Genomic DNA, 17,917 nt, shown 5'->3' with positions numbered 1-17,917 from the left:
ACTGAACTAAGTCAGTTACTAAGACAGGTTAAACTTGTATTAACAGAATTGATATAATAAGTTTGCCAATGCAGTGTTCATACCACACAGCTTAGATCTCAACCTGCAGATTTATTTTGTGTTCTGCTAGATTATCACCTATTAACATTCAGGAGGCACCTAGTGTGTGCTGGACATTACTAATTGCTGGGGACCTAGCAGTGACAAAACAACATTCCTTGTTCAAAGAGAAGTTCTAGTATAAAGAGGAATAGAAGGAACAGGCTACACTGATGAGACAGCTAAGAAAAGGACAGGCTGCCATGGGAAGCACCTGGTCTTGCCTGGATAGTACATAGTTAACGAAGTCTGAGTGCTTCGTATAGCGTAAGATCATCTCCTCCAAAGAAGCTAATGAAGCTTTGATTCCCCAGTACCACAAGTCACCGCAAAGGTGCGCACAGCCACATGCTTAGTGTAGGAAGTGAAACCAAACAAACAAACAAAGCTCCAACTTCTAGCTGCAACGGTCCAATTATGAAATCCTCTGGCTACATTCAATTGAAACTCAAGGTATTCAAGAGGCCAATATTTAAGTGATAAATTAACACAAACACTTAAAATTAAAAGTAGTCTTTGGTTCAAGGGTATACTACCTTTTGCAAATTTATTAGCTCTTAATATTTACATTTAAATATGACGATGATGGTGTAATAATAACTTTACTGAGTAGTTACGAGGTGTTAGGCACCAAACTAAGCACTTTACACACACATTTGCACAGTCCTGTGAGATGATAATGACCGCTTGTCATTCCATTTCATAGATGAAAGTCAGGTTTATATAAGCTTAAAAACTTGCCCCAAATGACACAGCTAGTTAGCAAAACCCAGGCAGCCTGACTCCATAGGCCTTGCTTAAAAAAGTAATATTTATAAACTGTCCAGCACAGCAGTGGTACAAACAAGAGTTCAATAAATGCCTAAAGAGTACTTCATACCCAAAATCGTTTCCCGCCTATCAAACTAGACTTACTCTGGTTCTGCACAACCAACTGTCAAATTATTGTTCCATGAAGAAAAGGTGGAATGGGTAGAGATCAGAGAAGAGTGAATAACTGGTAAATATACTTCGTGGCAGGTAGTAACAGGATGTGGCACTTAGGCTATTTCCACATTTGTTTGCATAACATAGTTTTCATGGTTCTGAAGCGCAAAGGCCATTCTAAGCTGGTGAAAGCATAAGGCATGTCTGTGATCGAGAACTCCAATTCGCTGTGGATCAGTGGATCTCAACCTTTACGGTATATCAGAACCACCTGGGGATTTTTAACAGCACTACAGCTGCCCAGGCTCCATTCCTGCAGATTCTATTTCAACTGGTCTGGAGTAAGCACGCATGCTTTTTTCACAGCCCCCCAGATGCAGCTAGGTTTGCAAACCACTGTCCAAGACGCTCTCACACTTCCACTCAGTTCAACACACACTCGCTGAGATTCTAAGCACTATGAATCGGACTAAGTTAACAAGTCAGGCTCCACTCCCTAATAATATTGGCAAAGAAACCAATATCAGAGATTTATTCCAGTCCAAACCAAATAAATTGCCGGGTGAAAAAAATACCCTGGTATAGTTTGTCATACAAAACAACTTCCTGTATCTTCCCGGTCAGTAGCCTAGAGACTGACTCTGAGCCATGAGAATTCAGAATCAGGGGAAAATGCCAGTCTGAGGTATCTGCCATACTCCTAGCACACCCCCAAAAGCGCCCAGCTACATTTCACATCCACTGTCCTAACAGGGGCCGAAATAGGGAAGAGCAGTGCAATACAGAAAACAGAGCCTGCTGGACATCAAAAGGCTGGGGAATTCCAGTCCTAGCCCTGCTACCAATCGGTCTGGTCACTTCTCTCTGGTCCTGGTGTGGTCAACAGTTACACAAGAGGGTAAGGCATAAAAACACAGATGTTAGGCAAGCTCCAGCATCCAAAATATAGAGACATTAAAAAGGCATTAAGGTGATATGAAGGAACATATGCCATTAACCAGAAAAGTAACTGAAGTATTCCTTTTCCCATTCTTACGAAATCAAAAGTGGAAGCAGAAAATTGAGCAATCAGCCTACCAAGTTGACTGGGGCAACAGAATACACTCACGGATTCTGCTCACAACAGCGAGGGTGACAGACCAACAGGAGAACTGCAGAGTGTCCCTCTCTCCTCTATCCACCCATGCCACCAGCACGTGAGTGTGTCCGCACGCAGCGCCCAGTCTCCTGTTCCACTGACGCCAGCGTCCGCTCACGGAAAGCCTACTAAGTGCCACATGTGCTATGATGCTCCCTCATCTCACCACCATAGACATCCCTGCTGGAGGTGAGTATGTGACAGACGAAAATCACGGAGGCCTAGGGAGGTTGAGACCCGCGTTCCCACTGCGGTGAGGGCGTGCTTGAGAGGGACCCCACGGCTGGGCCCTCCATGCCGCTCTCCTCAGTAATCACTCCCAGACCAGAGCAGTGAGGGTGAATTTTCTTCCTCTCACTATTTTCAGCCCCTTGGCTGACCCAGCATTCCCCAGAAAGCTATCGAGTCCTGGCAGCTCTGAGGCCACAAAGCCATAAACGCACAGGACACACAGCCCATCTGTCAATAACGGGTCTTTTACTTGTCATGCTGGTCATTTCTAAAAGCAGATGGGTTAAGAAAGACTTGGCAAGTTACCACGAAATGACCCCTCCACTCCTCCCTAGGGGAAGGCTGACTAGCGAGCAGTCAGGCCGGCTTTCTTCCCCCACTCCCTGCATTCCTGTCCCTAAGGAGCCACAGACAATCCCACCAAATATAGGCAGGAGACAGCCGCCTCCTTCCTACAGCTGGAGGGGGGAAGGGTCCTCTCGGGCCTTTCAAACTGCATGAAAACCAAACTGTGAGCTGTACTGACCTGGGCCTCGCCCCTGTGGCTGGCATGTACAACACAGGCGCCCAGCAGTATCATCAGGCAGAACTACGAATGTGCTTTCCATCGTTTTCATACAATGATTCCAGAACCGCTATCCACACAGCTCCACTTCTCACACATGCGACGTGCTTCACGGATTACACAGCATTTTCACCATGCCCCTCATCCGCTCCTCCCAGCAGCCTTGTGTGATCCGTTGAGTATGCTTCCTCATCTCCATTTCTTAAGAAATGGAGTTTCTGAGGTTATGAAACCAAAACTTTCCCAAGAACATCCAGCTAGTGTTAGAACCAGGATATGAGGGCTTCTGATTCTAGAACCAGTATTTGTGCCACTGTTCCACATGGGCCCCTCAGGGGATTTCTGCCTGATCTGAAAATGCAGACAGCAAATCCGTCTCTGTACAGTCTTGGGGTTCCCCACAGACAAGAAGTCACACTTCTAACAGAAAGCTTGTACTTATCTGGAAGGCTACCTGGGATATTTCTTTTAAGTTAGTTTGTTCATGTTTTGGAAAGATTGTTCCAATGGCAATGCGGGGCATGAAGTGTAGAAAGGATTCCATGATGAGGCAGAGAAACAATTCGGTGGCTCTTACAACAGGCATGAGGCGCAACCAGAAAGGACAGAGGGAAAATGCATTGGAAAGAAATGCAAAATGAAGTCCACTCAGACCCAGGACGGAAAAAAACGGAAGTAAGCATGATGGTGGTTTCTAGTTTGAAAGACTGATGAACAAGGATGTCATTAACTACTGCAGAGTGGTATCTGGGGCCTGGGTGCACCAGTTTGTTTAACCATTCACCTGCTGAGCAGTCTCTGGGCTGTTTCCAGTTTCTAGCCTTTATAAATAATGCTGCTTTGAACAGATACATAAAGCCTTTTGTGTGAACATAAGTCTTCATTTCTCTGGGATAACTGCCCATGAATGTGAGTGCTGCGTCCTATGGCAACTGCACGTTTAGTTTTTTAAGAAACTGTCAAACTGTTTTCCAGAATGGCTGTACCATCTTCCATTCCCACCAGCCAAGTGTGAGTGATCCCGTTTCCCCGCATCCTCACCAGCATTGGTTTTGTTACTACTTTTTATTTTAGGCATTCTGATAGGTGTATAGTGACGTGGCTTTAGTGTGCCTTTTTCTGATGGCTCATGATGTTGAACATCTTTTCATGTGCTTATATGTTATCTGAAATGTCTCTTCAGGTCTTTTCAAAGTAGATGGTTTGGTTTCACTGCTGAATTTTGATAGTTCTTTATAAATTATAGATATGAGTCCTTTATCAGACATGTGGTTTGCAAATAGTTTCTCCCAGTCTCTAGCTCCTCTTTTCATCTTTATTTTGCATTTTACATTTTAGTCCTGATCCACTGTGAGTTAATTTTTGTACGAGGTATGAGGTTTAGATCAGAGTTCAGGTTTTTTTCCTATGAATAATCAGGTAGCCAGTAATTTTTTTAAGAGACAAGGTCTCACTCTGTCACCCAGGCTGGGACGCAATGACAAGATCAGAGCTCACTGCAGCCTCGACTCCTGGGCTCAAGTTATCCTCCTGCCTCAGCCTCCTGGAGTAGCTGGGACCACAGGCAGGTGCCACCATGCCCCGTTAATTTTTTTAGTTTTTGTAGAGACAGGGTCTTGTGCCATGTTACCCAGGCTGGTCTGGAACTCCTAGGCTCAAGTCATCATCCCACTTACATGGGGCCAGGCAGTGGCACATGCCTGTAATCACAGCACTTTGGGAGGATGGAGCAAGAGAATCACTTGAACCCAGGAATTCCAGACCAGCCTGAGCAACAGAGGGAGGCCCTGTCTCTGCAAAAAATTTTAAACATTAGCTGGGCATGGTGTTGTACACCTGTGGTCCCAGCTACTTGGGAGGCTGAGGTGGGAGGATCTCTTAAGCCTATGAGGCTGAGGCTGCAGTGAGCCATGATCGCACCACTACACTCCAGCCTGGGATACAGTGAGACCCTGTCTCAAAAAAAAAAAAAAAAAAAAAAAAAAGAAGAAGAAAAAAAATGCTAGCGCATCACCCATATTAAGACAGGTATTGTCTTTGTGAAACTTTAATTAGAATTATATAATGGACACGTAAAATGTCCAGTTTGAAAGTCTGAAAAATATATAACACTAAGTATTCTTACCTTAAAATTCTGATTCCTACCTAAGATATCGCATACCGTTTACATAAGTATCACAATGCCTGGACAACAACTAAAAATGTGTAAGAGGAAGAAAAATGAGCATGTATGCCTATTAATTAAGGTATATTTCCCCCTTATTACATAAAAAAGTCATCACTGCAAACCCCTGTGACTGTATCCAAAGCAAGCCTGCAGTTTTACTTCTCTGTATTATAAAATGCAAGGCTAAAATTCAAATACTACACATTTCCTGAAGTCAAGGGTAGTTTACTTAAAATAAATACCTAGGGTCTATATCAAAAATATTAAAAAGCTAGCTACTTCATAGCCATTCCAATCTAAGTTCAGCTTTTTCTTTTTTAATTGACACATAATTGTGTACTGTACATATGTATGGAGTACACACAGTGATGTTATAATACATGTAATGTATGTGATCAGCGTAATTAGCATATCCACCATCTCAAACATTTATCATTTCTTTGTGTTGGTAACGTTCAATACCCTTCCTCCAATTATCTGGAACTACATATTCTTTTTTTTTTTTTTTTTTAGGCAAAGTCTTGCTCTGTCGCCCAGACTGGAGTGCAGTGGTGCAATCTTGGCTCACTGTAACATCTGTTTCCCAGGTCAAGCTATTCCCCTGTCTCATCCTCCCTGGTAGCTGGGGTTACAGGCACCCACCACCATGCCTGCTTAATTTTTGTATTTGTAGTAGAGACGGGGTTTCACCACGTTGGCCAGGCTGGTCTCAAACTCCTGACCTCAGGTGATCCACCCACCTCAGCCTCCCAAAGTGCTAGGATTACAGGCATGAGCCACCGCGCCCAGCCTGAAACTATATATTCTTGTGAACTATAGTCATTCTATGTTATAGAACACTAGAACTTATTCCTATCCAGCTATAATTTTGTATCCTTTAACAAATTTCTCCCTATCTCCCTCTTCCCCCACCATTCTCACCCTCTAGGATCCTCTGTTCTACTTTCAACTTCCATGAGATCCACTCTTTTTTGCCTTCCACATAAGAGAACATGTGCTGTGTAACTTTCTGTCCCTGGCTTATTTCACATAATATCTTCCAGTTCCATCCACGTTGCTGAGAATAACAGGACTTCATCCTGTGTTATGGCTGAATAGTACTCCACTGTGTATAAAGACCACATTTTCTCTATCCATCATCTGCTGTTGGACACCGAGGCTGATTCCGTATCTTGGCTATGGTGAACAGTGCTGCAGGAAACACAGAGGTGCAGATGCCCCTCCGACACTGGTTTCCTTTTCTTTGGGTATCTACACTGTAGTGGGACTGCTGGATCACACCGTAATTTCATTTGCAGTTTTCTGAGGAACCTCCATACTGTTTTCCATAGTGGGTGCCCTAGCTTACTCTTACTCTTTTTCTTTTTTCTCTTTGAGAGCGTCTCACTGTTGCCCAGGCTGGAGTACAGTGGTGCAATCTCGGCTTGCTCACTGTAGCATCTGCCTCCCAGGTTCCAGTGGTTCTCATGCCTCGGCCTCCCGAGTAGCTGGGATTATGGGCGCCCACCACTGCCCCCGACAAATTTTTGTATTTTTCAGTAGAGATGGGATTTCACCACGTTGGCCAGGCTGGTCTTGAACTCCTGGCCTCAAGTGATCCGCCCACCTCAGCCACCCAAAAGTGCTGGGATTACAGGTGTGATCCACCGCTCCCAGCTAATTTTTGTGTTTTTAGTAGAGATGGGGTTTCACCATGTTGGCCAGGCTGGTTTCAAACTCCTGACATCAGGTGATCTGCCTGCCTTGGCCTCCCAAAGTGCTGGGATGTCAGCGTGCGCCCTGCGCCCAGCCAGCTGCTCCAGTTTACACCCCCCTACAGTGTGTAAGAGCTCCCTTGTCTCCATATCCTCGCCAGCACTTGTTATTTTTTGTCTTTTTGATAATACTCACCCTAACAGGTGAGATGATACCTCACTGCAGTTTTGATTTGCATTTCTCTGATTATAAGTGATAATGAGCATTTTTTTCACATATTTTTTGGCCACTTGCATGTCTTCTTTCAAGAACTGTCTGTCTAGTTGGGTGTGGTGACACAAACCTGTAAGCCCAGCACTCAGAACGCTAAGGCACGAGGACAGCTTGAGCCTAGACCAGCCTAGGCAGCATAGCAAAACCCTAGCTCAACAAAAAAAAAAAAAAAAAAAAAAAAAAAAGAAGAAGAAAAAAGAAATATCTGTGTCTGTTCAGCTTTTTGACCTCCAAAAATTAAGAGCCCATTTTGGAATCAGACGATCTGTCTGATTCAGAGACAATCTGTGTTTGGTTCTACTCTGCTACTTCCTATGTGACTTTGGGAAGGTCCCTTAACCACTTTGAGCTCAACTTCCTCAACATTAACCAGGAATAAGTACCACCTGCCTCTGCTGGTTATCGCTGCGGACTGAAAGGAGAACCTCCACAACGCCACTTGACAATGCCGCCTGGCGGAAGCCCCTCAATGCGGGACTGGTAGGATCATCCGAAGCTAAGCACAACTTTCCTTTCCACTGTCCCAGGCTCACTCTGCATGCGATTAGCAAGAAATAGCAAATAAAAGAAACCAAAATAATTGCTTAATTTTTAATAAGAAATTTTTAAAAAGTGGGGGTGGTGGAAAAATAGGAGGGAGAGGAGGGGAAGGAAAAGCAGCCGGTCACAAGTTCTAGTCCAGGGCTCATCCCCGGCCTCCTCACTCAGGCAATCACCAGTCCCCACCTCCTGGGGAGGGGTACTTTCTCCGCTGGCTTCACCCACATAGAAGGCACTGCCACAAGTGTTCAGAAACCAGGAGCACCTGGAAATGGGCAATGTGCTTTGGCAATGTGCTACAATTTCCCAAAGAAACCACGGCACAAAAGTGACCCACATAGGAGGTACCAACGGCTGTAAATACTTGGTGGCAAAAACTGATGTTATACCTTCCGTACAGGAGACACACACCCAAATAAAACTTGCCAAAATAGCAGAGAAAAAAATACAGCAAACATCCAGTGCCATTCTGTTACAGAAATATTTATATCCCAAAGCCAGGGACCTCTCTGGAACACTGTTTATTTCCATGTTTCATGGAAGATGTTTGAGTGCACTCACGTGTGTCTCAACAAACTTCCAGTCTCTGCTCTAAACCCTGTGGCTCCTCAGCAAAACCCAAAAACAAGTATCAGTTTTCCCTCCAAATGGGAAATTTCCTGACCTAGCGAAACCAGCATCAAATCCACTTACTATGAGACAGCTGATTACAGGCGAAGCCCTCTAGTCCCAGGATGACTCCCCTCCTGCAGGAGCCGGAAGGGTGGGCACAGCACTGGCCTGCCAGACCACATCTCCAGGCAGTTTGAAACCATGGCTGCTCAGGTGAGCCATGATAAAAATCAAAACCAAGTATCTCTGAAAAGTGTTCATGTCAAGAACCAGACCTTGGACCAGACTCAGCAGAAATGGATGTTGCAAGGTTTGTTCAGAGACCTCCTCTCCATGCCCCCTCTCCCCGGGACCTCCCTACTTGCACTAGGGGCCCAGGGCCAATGGACCTCTCCCTTTACCTCTAGCCCAGTGCATTTTCAGGAACAGCTCCCAGACTGTACCAGACCCTGAAATGTATTCGCTGAATGCACTATTTCTCGAAATGATCGTAAATCACCTACTATAACAACAATTGTTTTAAAAGTGTTCTCTCTCTCTCTTTCAGGAATCGTGCCATGAGTTTGAGCAAGCAGCTTTGCTTCTCTCTACTGCAATTCTATCATCTGCAAAATGTTAACAATTACTGTGTTCACCCATAGCATTGTTGTAAAAAGCCTTAAGACACGCTTCACGTAGCCTGCCTGAGGCACAGACCCTGCCACATGGTCAATGCCCACTGAAGGTGAGTTATCTGTAGCTATTATGACCTAGCACTCTAGCGAACAAAAGGAGTCGAGTCGATCAGGTCTCCTTGTATCACCATGAAAGGATGTCCATGTAGACTGTGCAGTGGGAGTGCGGGGACTCAATGTTTATCAGGTACTATTTTGTTTTTTACAAAGTGTACATATATATTTGTAGGTACACTGGAGAAGATCTGGAAGGAAATACACCCAGTGTTAATAGTGACTACCCCAAAGACACATTCATCCAAACACACAACAGAAAAACACTCTCTTTCTGTCTTCCATGTCATTTGAACTATTTTCTTTTTTTTTTTTTTGAGACGGAGTCTCACTCTGTCGCCCAGGCTGGAGTGCAGCGGCACGATCTTGGCTCACTGCAAGCTCCGCCTCCCGGGTTCTCACCATTCTCCTGCCCCAGCCTCCCCAGTAGCTGGGACTACGGGCGTCCGCCACCACACCCGGCTAACTTTTTGTATTTTTAGTAGAGACAGGGTTTCACCGTGTTAGCCAGGTTGGTCTCGATCTCCTGATCTTGTGATCCGCCGGTCTCGGCCCCCCCATTTGAACTGTTTTCAATGAGCATCTATGGCTTTAGTAAAGTTTTTGAAAGGAATTTATTGCAATTTTTCTGGAGAAACAAGCAGGAGCATGAAGAAGGTAGAAACAGAAGGTAAAATGGAATGGGCCTCAGAGTCCAGGCCAGGCTCAGCAGGCACACAAACCACGCATCTCTCACTACAACTCAACACCAGCTCTCTCTTCTCTGGGTCCAATGGCCTAAGACTTAGAGATAAAATGTTGATTGTGATCACATCAATCACAGCTAGGAGCCTGGAACCACCCTTGCAAACTCCTCTGGTTCTGTGCACCTGCCCGGGGCTGTTAGCTTTCCTCCTGTGTCTCTGACTGGACTGTAATCCCCTAGTGGGGAAATGCACCCTGACACTTAGCCATCATCCCCGCAACACTCAGCACCGCATAGAGACCAGGGTAGTGATGCCCACTCGGACTGTGATTCTACTTATAAAGCAAAGGACCGGCCGGGCGCGGTGGCTCAAGCCTGTAATCCCAGCACTTTGGGAGGCCGAGGCGGGCGGATCACAAGGTCAGGAGAGCGAGACCACAGTGAAACCCCGTCTCTACTAAAAATACAAAAAATTAGCCGGGCGCGGTGGCGGGCGCCTGTAGTCCCAGCTACTCAGGAGGCTGAGGCAGGAGAATGGCGGGAACCCGGGAGGCGGAGCTTGCAGTGAGCCGAGATCGCGCCACTGCACTCCAGCCTGGGCAACAGCGTAAGACTCCGTCTCAAAAAATAAAAAAATAAAAAAATAAAGCAAAGGACCAGGGGACAGGTGGGACTTGTCTTTGGTAACTCACCAGCTGTTGCTTGAACCAGAACAAAGCCAGGTCTCCTGATGCCCAGAGAAGAGCTAGTGCCTGTCCCACTAGAAATGTGGTGAAAATGTTTTGCTTGCTGTGAAAAGATGAACTACTGGAGAAGATGGGTGTAACTTCTCATGGAGCCACTCAGCCCAGATCACCAGGAAACAGGGCTGCCAGATGAGACACTCGGCCCAGATCACCAGGAAACCGGGCTGCCGGATGAGACACTAAGCCCGTCCCCGGGAAAGGGAATCTGGCTGGGCAGTGGAGGGAAATTCACACAGGTTACCCTGGCCCAACGGCAGCAACAACATGAACAAAACAAAAAATACCTGACTGGAAAGCCATAGCCTGGCTAGCAAATTCGAAACAGAGCCACAATCCTAGCAGCACGCATCACTGCAACACAGAGCTTCAGTCAGTGTGCGCACACTTTAAGTAGAAATGTAAAATATCCATGTTTTTGGAACAAGGGGGCTATTTGTGTGTGTGTGTGATGTGCTGCTTTATATGGCTGAATGAAACCTGTGTTTTCATTAAACAGGTCCCAAACAAACGTTTAGTAGAATCTAAGAAATGGCATTTCTGAGCTGATTGAGTTCTTATCAGAACATATGAATTTCCAGCCCTCAGTACTATAAACAAGCCATGTGCGAAAGAGCTTTGGGATTTTCTGTTTTATATCACTGAATGAAACCTGTGGATTTTTTATTCTTTTTTTTTTTAATTTTTAAGTTCTGGGGTGGATGTGCCGGTTTGTTATATAGACAAATGTGTGCCATGGTGGTGTGCCGTACCTATCAACCCATCACCTAAGTATTGAGCCCAGCGTGCATTAGCTGTTTTTCCTAATGCTCTCCCTCCCCTCACCTCACCCCCAACAGGCCCCAGAGTGTATTGTTCCCCTCCTTGTGTCCATGTGTTCTCACTGTTCAGCTCCCACTTATGAAAGTTTGGTTTTCCGTTTCTGCCTTAGTTTGCTGAGAATAATGGCTTCCAGCTCCATCCAGGTCCCTGCAAAGGACATGATCGTGTTCCTTTCGACGGCTGCATAGTATTCCATGGTGTATATGTACCACATTTTCTTTATCCAGTCTATCATTGACGGACATTTGTGTTGATTCCCTGTCTTTGCTACTGTGAATAGTGCTGCAATGAACATACACATGCATGTATCTTTGTAACGTAATGACTTATGTTCCTTTGGGTATATACCTGGTAATGGGATTGCTGAGTCAAATGGTATTTCTGGTTCTAGATCTTTGAGAAATCGCCACACTCTCTTCCACAATGGTTGAACTAACTTACATTCCCACCAACAGTATTTGAATTTGGCTATTTTGAATTGAATGGTGTTAATCCCTAGATCATTAATATATTGATATACACACACAATTCATATTCAACCCATATACTCTATTCGGAAAGTTTAACAATATCCAAATTATTATGTGCAAACTTTTTGGATAAAATTTGTAACTTGTAATGCAAAGGACCATATTTGGGGTCGTCTTCCTCTAGTGACGACTAAACCTAGTGGCCTTATGGGCAGTTTTTAATGCTATAACTATAATAAATGAAAGAAGGAAAGATAATTATCAAGGAAGAGAGCTAACTGCTAAACTACACTTGCTTCCCCAAACAATCTTCAAAGTCATACGGAAAATATCATTAACTAAACACAAAAGACATTCACAAGGTCAAAGGGTTACTAAAAAAGCTACCAACCTTTCTCTTACCAAATAAATTGCAATTCCCTAAAAGACAAATAGCCTGTACTTCTCCCTTAGAATCTCTATTTTGAAAGGTTTGAAAAGTCGAAAGATAATTTAGATATGTTTGAGATTAAAAAACAGAAATGTATATTGTTTCATAATCTACACTGTGTTTACAGGTCTGTCCTAGACTCTCAAGAAAAAAATTCTCTAAATCTGAAAAGTATCTTCTACAGAAAAGGCTTATAGTCTAGGAGAGGGACTAAATAGTGCATAATTACAGTATTAACTTATCAAAAGCTAAACATATAAAATATTATATATTTTTGTAGGTATACCTATATATCCATAAAAATATATATACACATATATATATATATATATATTTTTTTTTTTACACCACTTTGCCTCCAAAGAAAATGCATTTTGAAATTAGAAGACTAAATTCAGGTCCTGAGTGAACCATACATCCTATGAGACCAGGCGGATCACCTATCTAATCTCTCTCATCTTCAGTTTCCTACCCTATAAAATGAGAGCAAAACTTTTTTCTTTTTTTTTTTTTTTCTTTTTGAGATGGAGTCTTGCTCTGTTGCCCAGGCTAGAGTGCAGTGGTGCACTCTCGGCTCACTGCAGCCTCTGCCTCCCGGGTTCCAGCGATTCTCCTGCCTCAGTCTCCTGGGTAGCTGGGATTATAGGCGTGTGCCACCACGCCCGGCTAACTTTTGTATTTTTAGCAGAGACAGGGGTTTCACCATGTTGGCCAGGCTGATCTCAAACTCCTGACCTTAGGTGATCTGCCCGCCTCAGCCTCTCAGAGTGCTGGGATTACAGGCATGAGCCACTGCACCTGGTCACTTTTTTTAAACCTATCTATAAGATTGACAAACAAAACATCTGAGAAGAAACTGTTGGCAAGGAAATAGAAATAGGCGCCCTTACACACTGACAGTGAGACAACGGTATGGCCCTAACGGAAGGGAATCCAGCAACACCCATCAACATTTAAAATGCGCGGAACCCTGGATCCCACACTTCCATTTCTAGCAATGCATCCTATGAACATATCCGTGCAAACATGCAAGAATTACGTACAACTCAGCATTGATTAATCCAAACGGTTGGGAACAACCTAAATACTTACCAGTGGGGAACTGGTGGAGAACAGTGTTTATTTTACGCCAACATCTGTGTTTTTAAAAAGAAGACACATAGGCTGGGCGCAGTGGCTCACGCCTGTAATCCCAGCACTTTGAGAGGCTGAGGCAGGTGGATCACGAGGCCAAGATATCGAGACCATCCTGGCCAACATGGTGAAATCCCGTCTCTACCAAAAATATAAAAATTATCTGGGCGTGGTGGCATACGCCTGTAGTCCCAGCTACTCGGGAGGTTGAGGCAGGAGAATCGCTTGAACCCGGGAGGCGGAGGTTGCAGTGAGCTGAGATCACACCAGCCTGGTGACAGAGCAAGACTCCGTCTTGGGAAAAAAAAAAAAAAAATGGCAACAGTGGTCACAGGGCAGTGATGGGAGTAGGACTGCCTTTCACTCTCCAGGACCTTTTGAATGTCGCTCATATTACATATCCAAAATATATGACTACAGCAAATATTTTCAAAGTACGAAAAACTGGGGGAATAATAACATCTAACACACAGGACTGCTGTATAATTAAAGGATGAAAAACATTAAGCACTATCAGAGTTCAAAGGAAGAAAGATTAATTCTAGCTTGGATGTCAGAGCGGGGGATCATGTAAAGGAAGTGAGTATTTCCAGTCTTGAAGGATGGAGAAGATTTAAAGAGGCAGTGTGTGGAGATGATGTTCCAGATGGAGATAAGAACATAGGCGAAGACGATGAAGAGATGAGAAGGTATAAATTCTAAGTGTAGCTCTCAGGTTGGGCTTCAGAACAGGGCTTAGGCAACAAGCTGGAGTGCAAGGCTGATGGCGGGAATGGAAACACTGAAACCCAAACTTGCATATCACATCCAGATCATGAGCCTTGAATGCCAAGCCAGGGAACTCGTCTTTGATCTTAACAATGAAAAATCACTGGGCCGGGTACGGCAGTTCATGCCTGTAATCCCAGTGCTTTGAGAGGCTGAGGCGAGAGGACTGCTTGAGGCCAGGAGTTTGAAACTACTCTGGACAACACAGCAAGACCCTGTCCTTAAAAAAACTTTAAAAATTAGCTAGGCAGGGTAGCACACCGGTAGTCCCAGCTACTCAGGAGGCTGAGGCGGGAGGATCACTTGAGCTCAGGAATTTAGGGTTACAGTGAGCTGTAATAGCACACCTGCATTCCAGCCTGAGCAACAGAGCAAGGGCTTGTCTCAAAAATCAAATAAAATGAAATAAAATCGGCCGGGCGCGGTGGCTCAAGCCTGTAATCCCAGCACTTTGGGAGGCCGAGATGGGTGGATCACGAGGTCAGGAGATCGAGACCATCCTGGCTAACACGGTGAAACCCCGTCTCTACTAAGAAATATAAAAAACTAGCCGGGTGAGGTGGCGGGCGCCTGTAGTCCCAGCTACTCAGGAGGCTGAGGCCGGAGAATGGCGTGAACCCGGGAGGCGGAGCTTGCAGTGAGCTGAGATCCGGCCACTGCACTCCAGCCTGGGCTACAGAGCGAGACTCCGTCTCAAAAAAAAAAAAAAAAAAAGAAATAAAATCACTAAAGGTTTGTATAGACATGAAGTATAAAATCATACCATATATGATTTAATCCAGATATATAATATAAATTAGAGGGGGGAAAGAGAAATTAGGAAGCCATTATAAGAAGACAAGACTCAACTAAGACATGAGCAAAGGCCCTGGGCTCACAGCGCTATCTTTATATAAAGGAATGAACTACCACATTTATTTTCATGGCATCACCAACTTAGATACAGGCTATAGTATTCTGGAACCATCTCTGTATCAGTCAGCTCACATGTCCATAATACCATAGGCAAATACCATAAAAAATACCATAGGCTGTGTGGTTTAAACATTAGTTTATTTCTCACAGCTCTGGAGGCTGGAAGTCCAAGATCAAGGTGTCAGCCAACTCAGTTCTGGGACAGGGACCTCTTCCTGGCTTGCAGGCAGCCACCTTTCTTCTTGTTTCCTCACACCAGGGCAGTGGGAGCTCTCTGCTTTCTCCTCTTCTTTTATTTCTTTCCTTTTTTTTTTTTTTTTTTTTTTGAGACAGAGCCTCCCTCTGTCACCAGGCTGGAGTGCAGTGGCACAATCTCGGCTCACTGCAACCTCTGACTCCCTGGTTCAAGCAACTCTCCTGCCTCAGCCTCCCGAGTAGCTGAGATTACAGGCACGTGCTACTAGCCCAACTAATTTTTGTATTTTTAGTAGAAACAGGGTTTCAGGATGGTCTCAATCTCCTGACCTCGTGATCTGCCCACCTCGGCCTCCCAAAGTGCTGGGATTACAGGTGTGAGCCACCAAACCCAGTCTGGTTTCTCTTCTTCTAAGGGCACTAATCCTGTCAGACCAGGGCCCACGCCCATGACCTCATCTAACCCTAATTACCACCCAAAGGTCCTACCCCCTAATACCATCACACTGGCAGTTAGGGCTCCAGTACAAGAATCTGGGGGAGACATAAACATTCAGTTTATAACAATGTCTTTTCAATCCTGTTGAAAAAAACAACCAAATGAGTAGGAGAAGACGTACCTTGTATGTAAACAGGTCAGTATTTTTTACATTTCTGCTAACACATTAAGGTCAATTTAAAATGTCTGATAAGAAGAGTTAGAAGCAGAGATAAATGAAAGTTAGTTACTCTGCATTTTAGGCCCACATTGAGCTGTCTTTCAATGACCTTGTGGCAGAAAGAACACTGCTTTCTATTCCTGGTTTTGCCACCAAAGAAGCTGGAACATTTCCCTGTATTTCCGTTTATCTCTAAAATCACTGGGCTGACCCTTCCATTCACAAATTCCACAGACAACTTCCTACCAACAGAGGCTACACAAATAAACTACACTGACGAAGGGGAAAGCTGACACTAGCAAACAATGAGATGCACACAAGACAAAACGTATAGAGAACTGCATCAACCCCAAACTGGTGGGCGATGAGCCAGCAGTGGATAAAAACACATTCCCTAACGATGGACAGAGAGGCAATGGCGCCGAAGTAGTATTGTTGAAGATTTCCTATTTTACATCTTCAAGATAAATGGCCCAATTGTTTATATTCATTCTGATTAAATGTGAACGTGAAAACTTCCTCCAGGGGACACAGACATCTAAAAAGTTCCCAATGTATCCAATTTGTCGTTTGATATTTTTACTGACAAGAAAAATGAAGGACTGAATATACAAACAGACTAGGCGTGATCATATGTATAAAGACAGAACTCAGACCACAACCTGTAGCTGCCCACCCAGGAAACCAATCCCCTATCTACAGTAAACAGCCAGGAGGCCAGCCAGGCTAGCACATCAGACAGGAAGCCAGACTGCTCTCTCCCCACAACCCAGAAACTAAACCACAACTCTGTCCCACGTGGCCAGGACTTGACTCAAAACTAACAGCCACCCTAATTTTGGCACCTGTTTCCCAGTTAGGATCATTCAGAGAAAGCCAAACACGCCCCTAACCAATCACATAGGACACCCCGCTTCTGCACAGCCGCCTCCAGCCCCCACAACAGCCTCCACCGGGAGCCGTTCTTTTCCATCCTGAAGCTTCCCCGCTCCTCATCCACCACTCACTTGCACGTGAGTCTCTGCCACACGCAAGTGACGGTGCCGACTCCCTTGCCACAGCAGCTCTGAGAAAGTCGCCTCTGCCTGTCTCATGTGGGCGGCCTTCCTTTATTTCCCCCAAAGAATAAGTCTTAAATGAGGGGCTTCTCTCTATATGGCCCAGCTATACAATTCAGAAGCCCAGCATGGCAGATTCCAAGTCTGGAAAGACCATACACCCCTCAGGTCCTCTTTCCACAAAACACAGCTTCCTGGAGTTCTTCGGTCCCTCCCCACCAACCAGGGAAGGAACCACGTGTTATGGAAAGATCAAGGGCCTTGAAGTCAAACTTCTGAGTTCATCAAGTACTTCATTTTTCCACTTAAGAAATTACGTGGCCTCGGCCAGGCGTGGCGGCTCACGCCTGTAATCCCAGCACTTTGGGAGACCAAGTCGGGTGGATCACCTGAGGTCGGGAGTTCAAGACCAGCCTGACCAACATGGAAAACCCCGTCCCTACTAAAAATACAAAATTACCCGGGTGTGGTGGCGCACGCCTGTCATCCCAGCTACTCGGGAGGCTGAGGCAGGAGAATCGCTTGAGCCTGGGAAGCAGAGGTTGTGGTGAGCCGAGATCGCGCCATTGCACTCCAGCCTGGGCAACAAGAGCGAAACTCTGTCTCAAAAAAAAAAAAAAGAAAAGAAAAGAAAGAAATGACATGACCTTGAACAATTTTCTTAACTTCTCTAAACCTCTATCTTCAGCTTCAATAAAATAATTTTACCTCCAAGATTGCATTAAATGGAATCCCATATGTAAAACAGTTGACAAATATTAGGGGCCCAACAGCTGTGCGCTCCTACTGCCGCCTCACTTTACCCCAAGGGAGAAGCGCAAGATGTCCAGAAAAAGCCTGTTGATCCCTGCACCTCAGCATCCTGTGTTCACACAAGGCGCGGTGGCATCCAGACTTACCGGGGTCACCCAAATACAAGCCATGTTTTGATTTTTCAACTTAGGTACACATGGCTTCTAACGTTCACCATATATGATCCATAATTTAGAAGAGATTTTCCTGCACTACCCCGCGGTTCTATTTTAGCAGACTTAGATGTGCCATAATAGCTCACTCTCTTAAG

General features: G+C 45.0%; 1 protein-coding gene across 9 annotated transcripts in view; it reads right to left on the bottom strand.

Annotated features, from left to right (window-relative positions):
* The window catches only part of AFAP1 (actin filament associated protein 1), a 191,586-nt gene that overhangs the window by 158,799 nt on the left and 14,870 nt on the right, over nucleotides 1-17,917 (bottom strand). For 2 of the 9 annotated variants that reach the window (XM_065544722.1, XM_074039357.1), the window contains exon 2: nucleotides 17,315-17,453. The exons of the other annotated variants lie outside the window; for them this stretch is intronic. The gene's annotated coding sequence lies outside the window, so the exon portion shown is untranslated. The remainder of the gene's footprint in view (nucleotides 1-17,314; nucleotides 17,454-17,917) is intronic. 9 annotated transcript variants of the gene reach the window in all.

The sequence above is a fragment of the Macaca fascicularis genome, chromosome 5 (assembly GCF_037993035.2).
Source record: "Macaca fascicularis isolate 582-1 chromosome 5, T2T-MFA8v1.1".
Classification (NCBI taxonomy): Eukaryota; Metazoa; Chordata; class Mammalia; order Primates; family Cercopithecidae; genus Macaca; species Macaca fascicularis.
This window is presented reverse-complemented; position numbering and strand designations above follow the sequence as displayed.